At 42.4% G+C, this 19,254-nt stretch overlaps 1 protein-coding gene and 1 long non-coding RNA gene across 5 annotated transcripts in view; one reads left to right on the top strand and one right to left on the bottom strand.

Annotated features, from left to right (window-relative positions):
• Positions 1–19,254, top strand: part of LOC111250115 (protein zyg-11 homolog B) — a 159,086-nt gene that overhangs the window by 38,064 nt on the left and 101,768 nt on the right. The gene's annotated exons all lie outside the window — the stretch shown is intronic.
• On the bottom strand, positions 1,899–17,005 carry LOC111250118 (uncharacterized). Of its 4 annotated transcripts, none has more exons than XR_002673192.2 (5): positions 16,635–17,005; positions 4,456–4,738; positions 4,075–4,200; positions 3,316–3,594; positions 1,899–2,910 (listed from the first exon to the last, which is right to left on the bottom strand). It is a non-coding gene; the product is annotated as an uncharacterized LOC111250118 (long non-coding RNA). The 4 variants fall into 4 exon arrangements; XR_002673194.2 differs by having other exon boundaries at positions 1,899–2,738; XR_002673193.2 differs by having other exon boundaries at positions 1,899–2,735.

Raw genomic sequence — 19,254 nt, 5'->3', positions numbered from 1 at the left:
AGAACATACTACGTGTATCGTAATAGACGATGGATGTTGTCGGAATTCCGGCTCCTCTTACCAGCGCGGTTACAGGTATAGATATATATGCGCGTTATCGTCTTCACTTGTGTCAGCCTATACTGGGCCTCCCTCGTAGAGCCTGTCGTGGTATAAATATGTCGTCCAAGCGACGAGATACTTGAAAAGATAACTTTGATTAATATTATTATCATTATGCGGATCATAAAGGAACCACCGAAGAGGCTGATACCAACGGCTGCATGATTGTGATTACGCCGGGCGCAAAAGACTCTAAGTGCAGCTGTTAAGAGGCAACTATAATGTGCCGCCATATCGGCCTACTGGCTTGTTTGTCTGTACAATCGCATAAAGCAATGACCCTACGAGGCAAGAGACAAAAAAAAACGCAGGCGTCAGGTGGCGACTATGGCGCTAGGCGGAAACTGGAGAACGAAAATAAGAGAACGTATTTTATAGAAAGGACAGTAAAATACTTTATGTAAGAGAGAGAGAGAGAGAGAGAGAGAGAGAGAGAGAGAGAGAGAGCGAGAACGAACCTAGGAATTAGAAGAATGGCAAAACGAGGTCGTAATCCATAAACGACCAATAAAACCGTCGCTGCATCTATCAAAAAGATGACTAATTTAGAAATGATATGCGGATTGTGTGGATCTATATAGTTAAAATATTCAGGTTAGGTCGGATTTTTAGTCTGATATGGCTGACGACATTCGATGTCGTTAGAAAAAAAAACCTATCCACTATTATAGTAGGAGCAGTATTTGGACCCAAGAGAAAAAAAAACCCCGCCCTTTCGTCACCACCCTCTCGGGTCCATACACGAACTTTTTTGCCAAACGGGAGGGGCCGACCGGCAGATGAGGCAGGAGTAAGCAGTCCTTTCGAATAGCGGTCCACGACTGTGCTGAACCTAAGTAGTTACAAGCGCTCTTCATTGAGATGGTTGGTCATAGGTACACACAAATTATTATTGTCATTATATTTCGATAGCCAACCGTATATTGGTTTAATGTTTGCCGTCCTATCTCTGTAGCATTCGGTATCAGGAAGACACTTTGTACCTTCCACCAACAGTTCCAACACATTTTTCGATCTTTCGTTCTTCATATAGTGCATTTTTATGCCATCGGAGCATTCCCAGTTCCCAGTTACAGACAATTATGGCAAAGCTAATTATTCAACCACGTGGTGGGCAAGGATCATAGGGTAAACCGATTCAGTTAATCGACAGAAAGACCTGTGCGTACCGAATGTTCTACATGTGACATTGTATGGAGTGAGACAGATCTTCATAGTCTCATACAGACGACATTGTATGCCCTTGGTTTGTTCATTATACGCATTGACCCGCTGCATCAAACAGACATCAGCGACTGTCTATCTGAGATGCTGGTTTTGTGTTGGCGATGCCAAAGTACATTTCTTATATCCTGTGTCTTTATTGGCTCTAATAGCAGTTTACATCACTAAAGTCCAAATCCGCTACCTGGGAACGCCGAACAGGTCAAGGCGTTTCGACCTGATACGATATACCTTATAGTTTATAAGTATACACATCGCTGGTACAGCGTTTACTCAACCCTCCATTGTTGACCAGTTTTCTATTATATAGTCAAACACATAATTATTATTATTACTTATTAATAATAAGTGCAGTCGACAGATCAGTAAAGAGCTGTTTGGCTTTCCTTACTACAGAGGGTCGAGGCATGGGACCGGCTAATCCTGAATCCTAATGATGCTACATCTTTCCCCGTATATATGTTAGTCATAGTTAGGCAAAGAAGCCTTGAATCGTCCAATTTGCTTGTTTATGATCTTTTTTTCTATAGCAAGGCACAATTCCAATTGAACACTCGATTTTACAACATTAATTAATTTATTAGAACATAATGTCAAAATAAGCAGTCAACAGCATCGTGCCCAGAACATTTTCGGTAAACCACAACTTGCCTTATTTTTACTCATTTACTACAAATAGGCCCGTCTACAGCTGCGGCAACGTACCATTTCACATATGTCGGCCGAATGATATAAACTATATCAAAGAAAGGCTTTGGGCATAATTCGATTCGAGCGACATCGTACCTATTTCTCAATATGGTAGGTACTTTATTTCTGTTATAAATTGTGAACGCACGAGCAGATGGGGCGAGTTCCTTCATAAATTTCATTAATATATGTGCCACAACTCTTCAGAATCGGACGCGCCGCCTGCTAAGGGCAGCATATCGTACATTCGGATCGCTCTAATGCTGTCCTCGCAGACGTAGTCGTATTAATTTATGCACGTAGGTATTTCTATATTAGATTAAAGTGGGCGTCGGTGACTTATTACTTCCATATCGCCGCCCCCGCTATCGGCCAGTATCAGTATCAACCATTATGATACATTCGCCTTTCATCGCTCTATTAGACGTTCAAGACGCTCATATAGCGCAACTAGCTGCCAAATGAAAGTGATGGTCACATAGACTTCTATTGCTACAACAACAATAACAACTCGATGCAATCCCCAAGATGGGCTGGTAATTCTTCATGTCCTAACGTGTCCGAATAGGTCTCTCCCAGCCGGAACAGTCCCCCGCCGCTCATATCCTCAGACTCATCGCGCAGATACCATCCTCGTTTCCTTTGCCCTTTCGCTGCTTGCCGTGGTTCGCCGATTATCCGACCTATGCTCCGAATCTATCACTTGAATCATACGATTCCTGCTGCAGTAAAGCAAGCAACAACGGAAGCACTAGCTTAGCCCTAATGCAAAGTTATAAACGTGTCTGACATGGAAGTTCAACAAGCGAAAAGGGCTTTTGGCGCGGAGACAGCGGCGGTGGTGGCAGTGAGCGCTCACGCGGAAATGCAAATCGTCATTGCAAACCCAGTCGTCTGTTGGGAGCCAGTCAGGAGAACCTGCTCTTATGCCTAATATCGAATCGATTCCTTGTTTGTGTTTATTCTGGCCGATTGGCATACGTTTGAATTGTATTAAAAAAAAAAAAACTGTAAAAACAGAGAGAATACAAAAATCGATCCAGACTAACAAGTCGCCCTATGCGAGTATAGTTACTGTTATCAACTAACACTGTTACTTTGTCGTCCGGCTGAAGACAATGAGCCTATTGTTTTCATATAATAGCAAAGTTACGACGGGTCGCAAATTATCTTTAAATCAGTGCCTTTTGTTGCCTAGCTCTACATATGTGGACAGGCCTCGATCGCCATGAAATATCGAGGCTTCGCTATCTTATATGTATGTTCGCCTTTCCTCATAAGCAATGGATAGATACTGACCTCGAATTGTGTCGTACGACCTCCTTCCATCTTGCTGGCCATTCGATGACGGCTGTTCGGGATTAAGCTGTTACGAAACATCTAATCTCTAGACATAATAGCTCCGAACAAAAACGAACGGGTTCATCACGCACGCACCGTACCTGATGTGACGACGGAGTTGAAAGCATAACACGAAACTTCTCAAACCCAAGTTTGCGTGATCCGGCGCCGTGTCATCGTTTGACAAAAGGTCGCATCAAGCGTAGCTGGTCACTTTGTGATTCTGTTGCGAGATATCTGTTACAGCCGGATGCCAAAATCGCTCAAAAATTTAAAATAAACAGTAAAAACAGGTGTAAATTCCCTTTGAATTTAATCGAAATAGTAGTGCGAGTTTCTGCCTTCTGTTCGTGCCACAATCGACGGCCATATAGATAGCACGGGGCGCTTAACGACGGGTCTGACAATGTTCAAGGACTAATGTCTTGAACTGATTTGTCACAGTTCAGGCAAATGGTCCTGCCCTAATTTGACCTAACGCGAAAATAGTTCGGTAAGGGAAAATGTACAGAGAGAAAATAACGCAAACAATTGAATCAACAACGAACTAACAGATCCAAGCTACCAAAGTCAAAATGATTCAGTAGTAGTAGTAAATAGTAACGATCGTTGTATATCATCGCCATGCGCAATCGAGCCGGTCTAGCAACGATGCGGCAAAAAAAATGGTTCAACCAAGAAGCAAACACAAGACTGTATCCATTGAGGGTCACCTACGAGAATTAAGCTGTACGAATACGCTAAGATCCAGCTGTCCAAACGTCAAAATCGAGGAACTGTTTGAAAAAGGGTTGTACGCTATTGACTGGCATACGAACGAGCTCCGATAACATCATGTGTGCGCTATAAGAAACAGAAAAAGCACGGAAATGCTAAACAAAACGTCCGGATAATTGCATAGTATGATTACTGTCAAACTACAGTGATATGCTAGACCATTTTTGAAATAAAAAAGGAACAACATGTACTGTTATTTTTCTACCTTAGACTAGCAAGGGTGGTGAAACGATTTCCTAACAATAATTGCTAGCCTTGAAACACTTAGTTTAGTAGAGGAAATGTTTATAGCCAAGGGACGAGTTCATTCGTAGTACCTACCTGACCTGTACGAGTCAGTCCCAGCAGCCGGGTATTGCAAGGAAAGCAAGCTCTGATGGCGATATCCTTCGCTGATGCATCTGCTATACGATAGCGTCTATCGGGAGAAAGCGAACATAGAGCGAAACTCCAAAAATGAGACATTGCTACACTGTCTCATCTACCCAGAATCGTACGTTATTTTGAAGTAAGTGCAAGCAATCTGGCCAACGAAATCGGAACAGTGGCGACGTTGCACGGGCACGCAACGGCGGCTATCCGCACCTAGATACGTGACTCAGACCTAGGAACAAATCAGAAAAACTAGGATTATCATTTTAACTATAACCGGTTCAGCACACAGCCGTCTTCTAACGTCTTGGTCACGATTGCTCTACGGGATTTTAGGTAAATGAGCATTTGGTGGTCCTATTTGTGCCACTGTAACTTTTCTGGCGTGACATTCAGGATAGCTGTGTGTGGATCAGTATTAAAAGGATACGTGAGTGTCGAACTATCAGTATAACTGGCCAGGTAACGTCGGTCGTGTCATTATAATGGCCCTCGATGTCGTAATTCAACACAGTATATATATTGCTGAATAATTGTAGCTTTTTCACGCAGGCATATATACAACGCATCTGTCGTTTTGGGTAAAGGGCAGTTAAAATCTTTTCGATGCTGCAACACCAGGATGTGACTGCAATGAGTCTGTCAATCGGTCGGCAAAAAATCCGATTACGGTAAAACTAACGGTTCGTGTTCGTTATATGTACTGCACGCTATAGCTTTTTTTTTTTTTTTTCTTTAGAGTTCCCCTCTTTGCTAAGCACAAGACAGACACTTATTTCATATGTCCCATTGCTTTGATCGTGGCTGACATTATGACAGTGGTCGAATGTATGTTTAGGTCAGCGACGATTGTCGGCGATGTGTTCCTAGCATCATATAGCATAAAGTATCTCAATCCCACGTATCCCTATAACGGCTGACTAGACTGTAGATGTTTCGTTGGATATATGTTTTTATACAATACTAGCACAAGCAATGAGAATTGGATCTATACAGGGTTTCAACACTCGACAGAAACCGGTTGATTACTCTAATGCATAGAATAGAAACTATCAGATAATAATAAACCAATCCAAGTTCGGAACTGATTGTGCGCTATCTGTGTTATGCCATTATGTCCGGAGGCCTATTACGTGCTACCGATCCGCCACAGGCCTAGAAGATATGGATAAATCTACAGCATGTAGATGTATTTCAGTAGGACTAGTGTGGATGCTTGTCACGATCGTGTAAAGTGACAACTGTTCAGTAACGCTGCCAATAGATGGGATGCTGCTAAAGAACGCATTCGAGTCACAACGCAATTTGCAACAGCGCTACGCCGACCCAGCAGGCGTCACGCGCCCCCGCGTTCATTTGTGCCAGTGCCCCCGCAAAAGTCAATTCGTGTCAAAGATAGCGATGCCGTCAGCAGGGCACTGAGTCAATTAGATCGGGAAGATGTATTCCGGTGTGCATCTGCTTGTTTGTTTTGCATCTATCGGTTTGTCTGTGTGTGTGTGTTATGCGATAATCTGAATCGGGCCAAATTGAATGCTACGGCCTTCGTCGAAGTTTCTAGCGCCTCTGCAATCAGTATCTTTGCCCACACCCACTTTTTTTGTACCACTTGTGTGCCTCTGGGGAATAGTGTCGCTAGTGAAAAGCCGTTATTAGCGTTATTACGATGATGATTGTTATTGGTGTTGCTGTTGGGGTGCTACTGAAGTACTATGAGATGCAGCTGCTGTTTTAATGAATTTTCTTTCTTTATTATAAAATATATGTCAAGTGAAATCTCTCTCATATAATGAGAAGATTCTCGGTAAACATAATTTGATATGTGTAGACCGTATAATTTGCGTGGTGTCCTAATTAAAAGTAATACAAATTACGATCATAATGCCCGGGTTTTTCGAACGTCAGATGCCAGATTGGCTGAGAAGCTGATTTTCCAATCCCACGATGTCTTTCCTAGGTATTTAAAAGGCGACAACTTCTTAGGCTTCTTAACGCTATCTATACATACTAAATAATACAACGATAAGTACAGTACAACGCCATAACAGATCGAGTAATAGAAGCTCTGCTTCAAATTATCCGCCATGTTTAGCGTTAAAATTAATGGACTTGAACAGTAATTTATATATATATATATATATATATATATATAATCATGCATTATCTTCCGGCAAACTCAGCATCGTATCTTTTACGTTATTCCTGCAGCTATAAACACCAACGATATACCCATGAAACATGCACAAAACACCTTCCCGTAGGTCTTCTCCAATAGGGGATTTTTTTTTTTCTAATAATTGATAAATCAGCGAGTACAAAACCTTGTACCATCCTTCCAGCAGTTCCACAGTCTGTCCCTGAAACCGTGACAATCTATTTCACACCTGTTAACATAGACACCCCGGTACCCTGGCCACAAAGTTTTGATGATGACTAAGACATGTGACGTATAGAACGAATCGTTCCCGTATGCGTCAGCCCTGTTTAGCAAATGACGAGATGCGAAAACGAAATACAGTGGGCTTGTTCCTCCTCAGTTCGGCCTCCCACCTTCTTTATCCAGGTTAATCACTATCAATCATTTCTAATAATGCACCAGCAATATTGTTTCCTCTGCAGAAGTTTTCGGACGAAAGCCTGCGGTCTTTCTGCCACGTTGCGTGAGACGACGATGTCGTCTGCTGCCCTCGGCGTCTGCCCTTCTAACAGTCAGCCAGCCACGCGCACACACAGCGACACACCTAGCTCCTCCATGCATATATCGGATGTATGCTATTGCTTGCCCCTTGCCGTGCTGCTATAGTTGTTTAGGTCTAACTCGAGCAACGGCGGCAGCAGCAGACTTGTGATGATAATAGTATGTTGATGGTGCATTTATAGTTCTACTAGTGCTTTGCCCCTATCAGCAATAATGGGGCGACAAGACAATTCACCATTATTTGCGTTCGCTGTTCGCTGCTGCAGGCGCTGCTACAGCAGCTGGGAAACAGTACACGGGGTAGTCTGGCTATCTGTTGGGCAGCTGGATGGTAGCTAGCGTGGCCGGACTCGCGACGGCTGATTCGTCTGGTTCATTTGGCTGTGGGCCGTACTTGGTTGTCATTTTTGTTACTGCCGTTGTTATCGTCGCAGAAAGCGAAAGTAAAGTGAAGCGTACTAGCCTTATCTGCCTAAAGGAGACAAACGAAAGACCGAACTTCGATACCTACCATCATACATATGTGCGTGCGTTACTGCGAGATGGTAAGGTTCGCTGACAGAGTTCTGACTAAAAGCCAACTGAATTGCTTAATCGTGCGTGGCATCGGCGGCTACAGCAGGACCAGCTACGGACACAATAGCACCCGTCGAATATTACCGTTGAACGGATGACTGCTAATGTTCTGTTGTAATGTTTGTCGATAGGTTATAGGGAAAGCAGTAGCACCCCAGGGCACAACTATACACTGCATTGTATAATAGAATAAAGTTATAGAAAATTAATTATAATTCGTGAAAAAGCCACGAAAAAAAAATTCTGATTCACTCGTTTTAAGCAAATCGTACGAACGCGGCTCTCTTCAAGAGGAAATCCTATACGTATAGGAACTAAGCGTATTATTACTATTATTGCTTCACTTTATACGTCCATCATACCTAAAACCTACGACGTATGGGTTAACCTGGAAAATCGCTGGACGACTGCGGCCTGATGCTGGTAATTTTTTAATATTGAGCTTTTTATTGCATCATTATTTGCGCGTCAAAAAGTGCTTTTCCGATGTTTAGGGGATAACCACTATGTTCGCTGGCAACTGGCAGATGAAGTAGTTGACCTCAGAAGGCCGGCAGACCTCACTGATGCTCATCGCTTTATACGAGACAATGGCCGTTCGCTATCATGGACAAGCTATGATGAAAGACGCCGTCAAAGACTGCGATTATTTAACACGTACTGGTTCACTGGTTTGTAACTACCACAACTGCATGACTTACGTCGTGCAGGAAACTCTGTTCTCGTTGTCATTGGTTTACTGTGCCCTGTGCTGCTATCCGCCCTTTTGTCTGTCTTTTCGTTTCTACCGGCCGTGATTTTATCCATAGTTAATTTTTCTCTAAATGATGTTGTCAGATAAATGCTGTATAATTTATGCTCATTCAGGAGCCGCGTAGCCATAAGCCTAACCGAGAAAAAAAACAACGACCGACGGCAAAACCTATCGAAATTTATCTTGCAATAGTAGAGCTTCCTTAGCGCAGGTATCTATATGGGTATTTTAGCTCAACTTTTTTAGCAGGCAAGGACTAGACAGAACGACTATAATCATCACAAATATGATGATCATTGTCATTATTGTCTTACTTACAGCTTGCCATTAAACACAGCAGAGCAAAAACAAAGGGCTTAAGACCTACATAAGGAAGACGCACGAAAACTCTGCCAAATCACTTACGACCGCCATTCGTTACAAAATGGCTGCGGCTTCTGTTACCTCTGCTGCTGCGTAACGTAATAGGCTGAGGCAGACTATGCGTCGCAGGGCGCTCGGGCGGATCATCGTCGTCTCCAAGCTGATCTGTTTTTCAGCCTCACCGCCATCAAGAGGCATGTCCAATCCTATGGACGTTCGTTCGGACGGTGGCATCCGCTCTTGGGATGACTATTTTGACTGCGGCTTTATTTCACTTTCAACACAACAACAAGCGTTACGTCAGGCTTTGGCTCCTAACGGGATTTGCCCACGGGAAGCTATGCCACAATACTGCTTAACGCTATGGTAACAACTGCTCTAGATAATGCAGCTAGATAACAGAGAGTGAGGACTGGGCATGGAGAATTTATAGTGAAGTAGTACATATGCATTATAGTCAACGTGGCAGTCGGGCCAATAGCTCTTGCTTATTTTAGCCCCGGTGGCAGCAGTTCTAAATCACTAAGAGCTGTTGCAGCACCGTCGACGGATCAGTCAGACAGATGCGTCGGTTACCACTGTGGGCGGCGGGACGGAATGGCATTATACCGTCCAATCTCTTCCAGGGCCTCCAGGTGTATGGATGACACTCAGTTTCATTGTTCTAGCTGCTGATACAGACGTTGTTCGCAAGGTAGTCGAAAAGAAACAACCTGACGAAGTAAACTCGAAGTAATATCATAATAAACACCGGCTGGTCATTATCAGCCATTATTATTTTGTCCCTCTTCGTCTGCTAGCTACTGAGTGAGCGCCCCTTCAGGAGCATTTTGTAATGCCTTCTGCTGTAACTCTAGCTTACGTACGTCACTCGTTCGAAACGGAACATGTGCATTGCTACCGCTGCTAAAGAATAGCAGACGGTGCGGGTTAATAAACCATGATTATTATTTGCCATCTTCAGGGCTATTGGTGGTTGTGTGGGCTTTTTTCGGCGACAAGCCTTCTTACAGTTGGCGAAAGGCGTTAGTGAAACAATTGCACAGCTTTAGCTCTTGGCCCGCTGTTCGCTAGCTGGCCTGTCGTTGTCATTCTGCTTGAAAAGCGGAAGCGACAAAGACAAGTTGGAAGACGAACTAAGGACGACGTGGGAACATCTGGGAATAGAAGACTTGGGGAACTCCGGATCCCTGGATAGTGATCATTACGTTACAATTGCAGATTCATCTTGCTGCCATTATTGTTAGATTGGTGTTTTTTTTTTCGGCAGAGTATATGTGATCTATCATCGTCTTTTCACGACATAAATGTGACGCGGCTGGTCTTTGTGTAATGTTGCTAATTTACGATACGCCGCTACCTGGTCCGTAGCAGACGATAGAATGAGGCTATAAAACAGAGGTGAACGTAAAATCATGACGAAAATTAATGGTTGATATGCTGGCAGTTAGAAGCTGATGTTTTAATTAGAAAAATCTGTAAGGAGATTCTGAATGCCTTTGAGCATTATATATATACTATCAATTGAATTGAAAGACGCCTTATAGCCGATCCCATCAGCTTCTTTTGATCGTGGCCAGCCAATTACACCTAATGAATGGAAAGCTTCAACGTATGACAGGACAGAAACGAATCCGTGTAGCTTCGGTTGCTCAATGTCCAATGTGAAATGTTAGAGTAATTATCGCATTATGGCGGAACCTTGTAGACAAATGGCCGTCTGAAATCTGTTGTTATTGTGGGTGTTTGAGGTTCGTTGAACAGCTTATAATGAGTCTTGTCTAGGAGATAAGGATGCTAAACCGATCCGAGTTTGAAAAATTTCTATGATATGATATGATATGAAATAAAAAAATGAAAGAATTAAAAAAAAATATATATATATATATATATATATATATATATATATATATATATATATTTTTTTTTTTTGGAGAGATGCATTAATACGGGTAAATTTGTATATGATTTTTCTTGATTGAATTGATTGTGTTTCGTCGAGCAGTCACCTTACTTCAAGTTAAAAATTTCCTATGAAGTTAAGTGTTGTATCTAAATAGTGTAAGACATTACATATTAACTAGTATCTTATCATATAATGTTTCTCACTTGCAGGTAATCTCTCACATCTATATCGTCTAAATCGAAATCAGACTTATTGCCAAGACCGATCATATTGGAAATATGGATAGGATCGGTACTACGGTAATTATTAAATGGAATTTCTTAAAAACCTGTTGTAATGTAGTTCCTTATAAATATATACCTCGCCCGGAACAACAGGGGTCTATGCACTGTCTCAAAGGCTTTGGACAATGCAGAAGGTGACTACGACGAGTGCTTCGAAACGAAAAAAGAAGCACAGTTTTTTTTTGTTTAATTAAACAATTTCGTGCGCATATATATGCTTAGAATTTATGAGATATATAGGCACGAAACTAGCAGGCAGTCCGGCGGTACAAAGGACACCATTTCTATACAACTTACCTCATTCGTCAGTGAGTCACCTCTAATTTTGAGGTTATAGAGCCCTAAGTTTGACAGTGTATCCATATACATTTAGGAAGGTGGTCCTTCGTAAATAAGCATAGTGATGTATATAGTTAAATTTATATAGTTTCCAAGAGAATAAGAAATAATAATTCCCTATAATTTGTTATAATTCAGCACTTTTTTTTTCAGCTTCATGTTCGGAATTGGTTTATACCGCCTCATATACATCGTTCCTAATGTAAAGTATTTTGTTAATATTTACATCTCATATCTGTACACTATTAATGCAGCGAATTCACGTATCATTTGTAGAACAGGGCATACATTGTAGAATCAAAAATTTAATGGGCAAATTGAAATGTTAGCTTATATGAACAGTATTCTTGGCTATTTCGGCCCCATTTCACAAGTCGACTGCGCTGCTACACGAAACAGCTTACGCAAGGCCTATGAGTCTGAATAGCAGAAACCGTACCTTAGCCGTTAGTCGGTACCTTCACATTACCCTCAACGTCCGTATCTGCTCGTGTCGTATTTACCTCAGTACGTAGTTATATATATTGAATATCGTCTACCCAATGCTGCCTGCTTTAGCTCTCACCGGATAAATATAAACTGACCATTATTTGTTGCCATTCAGAACAAACGAAGGACACGCATAGCAATTTACTAGTGATTGTGTCTCCCCCTATTGATGTCTTTGTGAAGAATAGGACCAAGGTGCCTGTTTTCTTCTACCGGACATTACATCAAGCTGTGGCCAGGCAAGAAGACCTATACGACGCGCATTTTTGGCTATGTAAAGTGCGTTCATATAAGCGACGCGCAAATGTAAGTTCTATTTGGTAGTGAAACCGTTCGATCACGTTGGAACTAATACCGAAGTACGTATTTTTTGTCAAAGGTACGCAATAATAAAGCAACTATGGAGGCAGGCAAAGAATAGAGTAACAGACAATATAGCTAGAAAATATCGATTTGTTATTTTGCTTCATTTTGGCTTTGCGCGTGCGCGTCCGTCTTACTGAAGTGATTTTTTGAAAAATTTTACGCCCCCGTAGCGTTGGCGCCATCGGGGCTTGGCTTCTAGTGGTAGGTATCGCACTGTACAAGTGCTCCGAATTCGGAGAAAGTTTTTTTTTTGGTTTCGATTCGAACCATTAATTATGAACTAGAAATAAGTGCGATTCATAGAAGCGCATTGAGAGGAAGATGAATTAGCAGGAGACGATAGCAGCAGAATTAAAAAAATCGTTATGCCAACGATTCATGGCCGTGGTAAACACCCTCGCCTGGATTACTACGCTTATTTAATCCAGATCTAGAAAATTGTCAATAATGTTTTATGGTTACTTATTTGACAGTGCCACATGATTACTCACAGCCAACTGCTCCGTCTAGTGTTGGCGCTCAAATCGCTCTATATACTATCATATAATGTGCCACATTCTCTTAAATACGAGGTATCTGCCATTATAGCCAACACTTTAGGCAGAATTACATTTTTTTTTTTGGCTATATCTCGCACATATTCGTCACGCAGATCGCTAAATACGCTAACAGTTTGTCTTCGTTCTGGTGCCCCTCCAATCTACAGCCCGCTAGCCCCCTTTCGCTATGCTTCGGTGCCAAGCTTCATCGATTATAAAACCTCTTCAACGCGACCGTTTAGCGGTTCCACTTAGTCCGGCAACAGTAAATACACAACAGGTCCCACCAAGGGTCCCACACTGGTCTACGGAAACATCATTGCGGGCCAGTACAGGTATCCATAACACATAGTACAGTTACTTCGCCAGCCGGCAGATATTCGGTGAGTTTGTGCCCCAGAGTATCCGTGCCGTTACGAAATTAAAACGTAGACTCACTCATCCTCTCGCCTATCATCCTGCTGTTTCATCTACATGTTTCTACAATGCGTTATCGGCTTCTATAGCGGTGTCGTAGTCGCGCCCATCTCACCCATTACCATCACTGCCAACATTTCGGTATGAAAGCGATTCGAGAAGCGACGGAGGTCCGTCCTGCGGTTTGCCTGTTCGCCCGAACAAAGTTGCCCGATGCGCAGCGGCTCCTGGCAGGCATCAGCGTCGTAGCCGACAATTTGGCTTGTAACCAATTCGGTTAATCGAACCGATACAGCCTTCCTGTCCTATCGTGCACCGACGTGGTGGGAAGATGGCGGTGGGGAGAGGGGGAATAATTGCTTCAAACGGTGGCGACAGCGGTCGCAGTCGCAAGAGCGGGCGGCACGTAACTTGTGAACGACGTACAGAGAATGGATGAGAAAGAAACGATAGAATAAATGGCGTTCAGCAGCGCATATTGAGTCAGGCGGGATACCGAACCCGAAAACTACTAGCTATTACGGCTGCTGTGTAGTGACAGATACAACAATGGCACGAAAATCAGCAGCGATGTAGAATTGTCACGAAAAAAAAACATAGTACAGATACTTTTGTATCTGCTTAATATGTTGATGGTGAAAAGCAAGGACAAACAACAATGCCAACACAGAAATATAACATGTAGTGTGGTACAGAATAACATTGCACTAGATAGCGTAATATAATAGAGTAATTAATAAATAAGGTAGTAACAAAAAGATAAGTTGTCTTTTTTTTTTTATACGGCGGCAGTCGCTTCTACGTCTGACAACTCCTACTTAACGCCCACCCTGCTTAACTATGTCTTTAAAAAATAGCACGGAAAAACAGAAACAACGACCTCCTGAGGGGGAGAACGACTGAGCGAATCAAATACGCTTTCACTCGGTAGCCAAATTTGAAAGTGCCTAAATCGTATGTCGAATTAACGCCAACCGTAGAAGTGTTCGGGGCGCATATCGAGGACTGGGTACATAAGGCGCCGGTTAGAGCAACATCGACAAAGGTTAGGGCTAAGTGAGTGCCGGAGCTACTTTTAGATAAAGGCAGCGCCGGCGGCGTTTTACGATCTAAATTCTTATCGGGGAAATTTGTTGTCGTTGAAGAAGGCCAAGTCTGCCTTGCTCAAACGAGTGATGAGTCCAGTTTACAACGAAGAACTGCTTTGCCTAGTTGCCGCCTAGCTACCTTTTGTTGTAAACCCAGGAAACAGTAGAAGCAGTTCAAAACCTAAGAATACCCAAAAAGGCTGATCGCATCACTCCAGGACAAAATGACTGATATCGACTCAGAATTCTTCGAAACTAAAGCAATGACTTGTAATGATCGGAAGGTCAGGTCAAACGCAGATTGCCAAATACTTACTAAATTTCTAAAATATGTATTTGCAGAACAGGAAATTGCTATAATTTAATCTGTATCTGTAAATATTGCATTTATCGTGCCGTATCGATAATATAGCACATTATCGAACGAACTGCAGTGTTATGCCACTGTGTCTGACCCAGCTAGCGACAATCTGTTAGATCTTCAAGATGCCCACGCGTTAAAACGAATGATGATCTCACATGTTTCATATTGGGATATATAAGCTTTAGAGTGAAAATAAATACTAAATCATTATAACATAGGACAAGGGGCGTTTCCGAGATGTCGCCTGTTCGCAAGAGCCCGCTACGTTAAACTGACAAGTTCTACTGTCGGCAGATGGAGACTTATCAAACCGCAAGTTTAGTGTTTAGCTTAATCTGCTTAGATAATTACCTCTACCTGATTTCAAGATGTCGTCGTAAAGTGTTCACAAACGAACGGAGTTGAAGAAACCGCCGAAGTACCATGTGTTATATATGAGCGCATAATCATAGAACGACAATGCATGCTAGGACATCTAGTAGAGGAAACAGTGCTACGGTATCAATAGGAAACGAAATTTTGTGAAGCAAGTCTATTTTAATGGTAAATAACAAACACTCAATCAGCTGAGTATCTGTGCCTTTCAGTTATCATATATTTACCTAGTTAATGGATGAAATCGCCAAATCGAAGAAAGAGAACGTTTTGCATCATTGGCTCTATGGTACATATAGCGATAGAAAGAACTAATGCGTTTCAGAAATCCATGTGTTCATTTATAGGAGCTGATTTGACCGTCCTTGCTGAACCTGTCGGTTTCCAGCTGTTTTCACTATTTTAACAACTAAAATTTTAGTAGTAATTGTAAATATTTACAGTGCACAGCTTCCTCATCAAGGCGACATTTCTCTAGTGACATGGCAAATCGGGCCGGCTCTCACACAAACAAGAACAGTTCCACGACGTAATTGTACGGCCGTGCATGGCTACTTATACGTGGGTATTTGTGTGCCTGCTCCTGGTAAATCAGCGGCATCAACCGAAAGACAAACGCACGTCCAATAAATAGACTCCGTCTCCGCTGATTGTCGCTGTGAAGGCCCATGATGTCGTGACAAAAGTCGCTTCTAGAAGTTTCGTCACTCGAAAACGCGGCCACACAGACCAGCATATACCATCCAGATCGTCTTCTGGAAGTAAACGTCTATTCCTTTACTTTGAGTCTATTCATCTAGCAATACAAAGCCAGCGACGATGGCAATAAGAATTGGCTTGCGCTAATATCCTTCACTGCCGAATACGACTAGCTGATGGCATTTTTGACGCGGTTCGCAAATAGACTAAGGTACCCGAAAAAATCAGCTCTAAACTGGAGTCGACGGTATTTCTTGTACAGAAGGACGCGTCGTGGGTGAAATAGGACGATGGTATTGTCCCTATGATGTCTAACACTCAGCAAAGATTGTGGCAATAGAAACTGTGACGGGTCATGTCCATCCGGCGAATGGCATGACTAAAGTAGGGAAAAACTGTATAAGAACGTACGTATATCAGTTGCTATTCCGTCTAGCAAGATATCCGACCGGAAACGAGAAACAAGCTTTGGAATAGATTAGTCGAGAGGCTCGTCAAACGCCTATTTTGGGAAAAAAACAGTAATGCTAGATGGTGACTAACATCCGTTTAAAAAAAGTTTTTAGATATCTCCGGCAACGTCCAGCTGATAGCGCTATTTACATGTATATACATGTATATATATATATATGGCTGCTATCGACTCAGTATTGCTATAAGGATGTCTGTGTAGATACAAGGTCTATTACACCGCGAGAAAAGTGCTAGAACTCTTTGTTGACGTGGCTATTAAAGAGACAGGTGGAAGAATCAAACCCAATGATTGAAAAATTTGGGTTTGCTTGCCATAAAATTTTCCGTAAAGCAAATATGAACAAAATCTGACAGATTAAAAAGTTCTATTTTGATACCGAAAACGAATAATACTTACTTTATTTGTAACTTAGCAACTAGACGATAGTCGCCATTGTTTTCAGTGACCTGATTGTACATACGTACCAGGCACTACAGGATTTATCTTGCCACGCACACGTCTATACTCCAGACAGCACTTTGCGCACTTATTTGATAGCCGGCGGGCTACAATGGGACGTAAAGGGAAATAGGGCTACCAGCTAGACATTCCCGGAGACATCTAAAAACTTTTTCCCTGTTACGCCGCCCACTGAGCGGTTGCCAACAATCGCTTACTTTCAACAGAGTTTTTCCACGACGAAATTATATATTGACGCTTTTACTTTTTCTTTCGTATTTCTCAGCCGGCGTTGCCACTTCGGCAACTATTGTTACCAATGGTGATACCTGCGCATGCGCAATCAAAAGCAAAAGTTCTACCGCGTTGGGTCTGTAGTCGTTCGATTTAGTGGCATGGCAGCGAACAGATAGATGGATCAAGACGCTGTGTGTACCATCTAGGAACATGTAGTGTTTATAACACGAGCAGGGTATTGGGGGATGGACGTTAGTGGGGTTTGTTCGGGCAAAAGCCATATATCTAGATATATATGACATATGCATATATATAGTAGGTCGGCTTGTATGAAGGTAGTGGAACCTGTGTATAAAACGTCGGTCGACGTGATGATAGCGTTGATATAGGACAGGGTAGGACAATTTCAGCGTATAGATCAGCGTTCAGTTTGTAGACCGTTGTTATTATTATTATTGACAAGCAGAACCAATGTGTCGCATCAGCAAAGAGAGAGAGGATATTTATTATAAAGACAGTGTCTGCTAAAATTATCGAGATGCTTCAACAGTCTTGAAATCAGCAAAAAGCCAGTTGATCAATTTAAATTTTTAGTATTCGGTGCTCTGCCATGATGCTTTGCCCTCAAATGTGGTACATGTTAGCTATGATAATCATTGTCTACATCCACTTGCTTTCCCAGTGTATTAAACATGGCAACTTCAGAGTCCTTCAACAACAGCAAGGACAGGGTTGCTTCTCTGCTGTCGTTATTATCTCACGGTTGTTTCTAGCCTCATTTTGATACAACGTTTCTGGAGGTTTAAGAATGAGTAGTTATAATAATTATACATTTTATATATCCGAGAGCATTGCCGCTAGAAGAGTGTAATTACCGTCAACGCCCCGGGTTTGCGGACAGGACTATGAGCGTTGCGATGTCTGATGTCCTCCTCCGCCCTCTTTCGTCTCGAACCTCCATCCGATAATACCTCCGCCCCTCCCCCCTGTCATTGTTGCTATTCTCACTGATTTTATTGTTATTCTCGCCATTTGTGCTGGCAGCTCTCTCTTTCTTTCTTTGCACCTCTTAGGTCCGTTGCAGCCGCACGCCTAGCGCGAATCGATGAAGCGGACTTGCAACAATGTTAAATTCGTTGGGTCGGTGCAGCTTTGTATTGGGAGCCGTTATCTTGTTGCCCTGCCGGCGCTAATAGCAGCATTACTGACTGCTCCGGCGTCTGCTGCAGCAGACGACCCTGACCTGCATCGTTTTCATCACCATCATCAGCCTTAGCAGTCTGATCTAGCGCAATACAGCAGCAGAAGCAGCAACGAGACTAAGTGAGTGGCTGTGCCGAAGGCGGCTGCGGCGCCATGACCCATAGCAACAACCGTTTCATGAGCTTTAATGGCATCAACATTGGCATATCAGTGCATGCGTTTGTAATAATAATGATTTACACACAGCCGCTGTACGACTGTAATTATTGTAAAAGGTAATTTATACATTAAATAGTAAAAATTGCGGGTAAGCCTAACGAAAACAACGACGACCAACGAACGAACGGTACTCAGTGTGAGCACAGCACGCTTTTTCGTTCTGTACATGTTTGCCTCTGTCGAGTGCTAGTGTACGGAGCTGGAGTATGAACGGTTCGAGAGTTATAAAGAACAGGGAGAGGGAACAGCGGCAAGTTTGAAATGAGACAGTCGACCTTTGAGTTTAGGTTCTCTTTATACTATGGTTTATTTAAGCAGTTGCATCTGATTGCTATATATATATATATATATATATATATAATATGAAAGAAGACTAGGTTTGATTCGAGAATGAAACATCTCCGAATGAAACATGTATCGAATCCTATCTAAAGGATAACACCAAACGCTCCTACTACATAAAGATGTCTACCAAAAAATTAAGATTATTCTCATGCATGTCAAATGAATTCGCATTCAATTGTTCTCTTAGATCTCGCGTACCGACTGCTATTTCCTTTTTTCTCAAGCGTTGTCTCCCCTTTTTAGATGTCATAAATTTTCGCGCATTCTAACGCCCTATAAAACTGAGTGTACTTTGTTATCGACCACACAATAATCACATGGCCATCGTACAGGAGACGAGTTGATATGATCGGGTCTATATAAGATGCACTCCAACTCTTTCCCTTTTTTGCTTAAGCTATGTAGTGGGGCGAAAGGAAAAGCTCTCGGCTGTGCCCCAGAAACGTTGCCCAAGCAGGCCAGTGTTATACGTGGCCAAGTTATCCTACGAAGGTCGCTAGCATAGTAACGAAAATAGCGGCGTGAAACGCAGACAAAATGAAGCCTGGGACGATGGCATAGGATGAAGTGTAGG

Source organism: Varroa destructor, unplaced genomic scaffold, assembly GCF_002443255.2.
Source record: "Varroa destructor unplaced genomic scaffold, Vdes_3.0 BEIS01000004.1, whole genome shotgun sequence".
NCBI classification, from domain to species: Eukaryota; Metazoa; Arthropoda; class Arachnida; order Mesostigmata; family Varroidae; genus Varroa; species Varroa destructor.
This window is presented reverse-complemented; position numbering and strand designations above follow the sequence as displayed.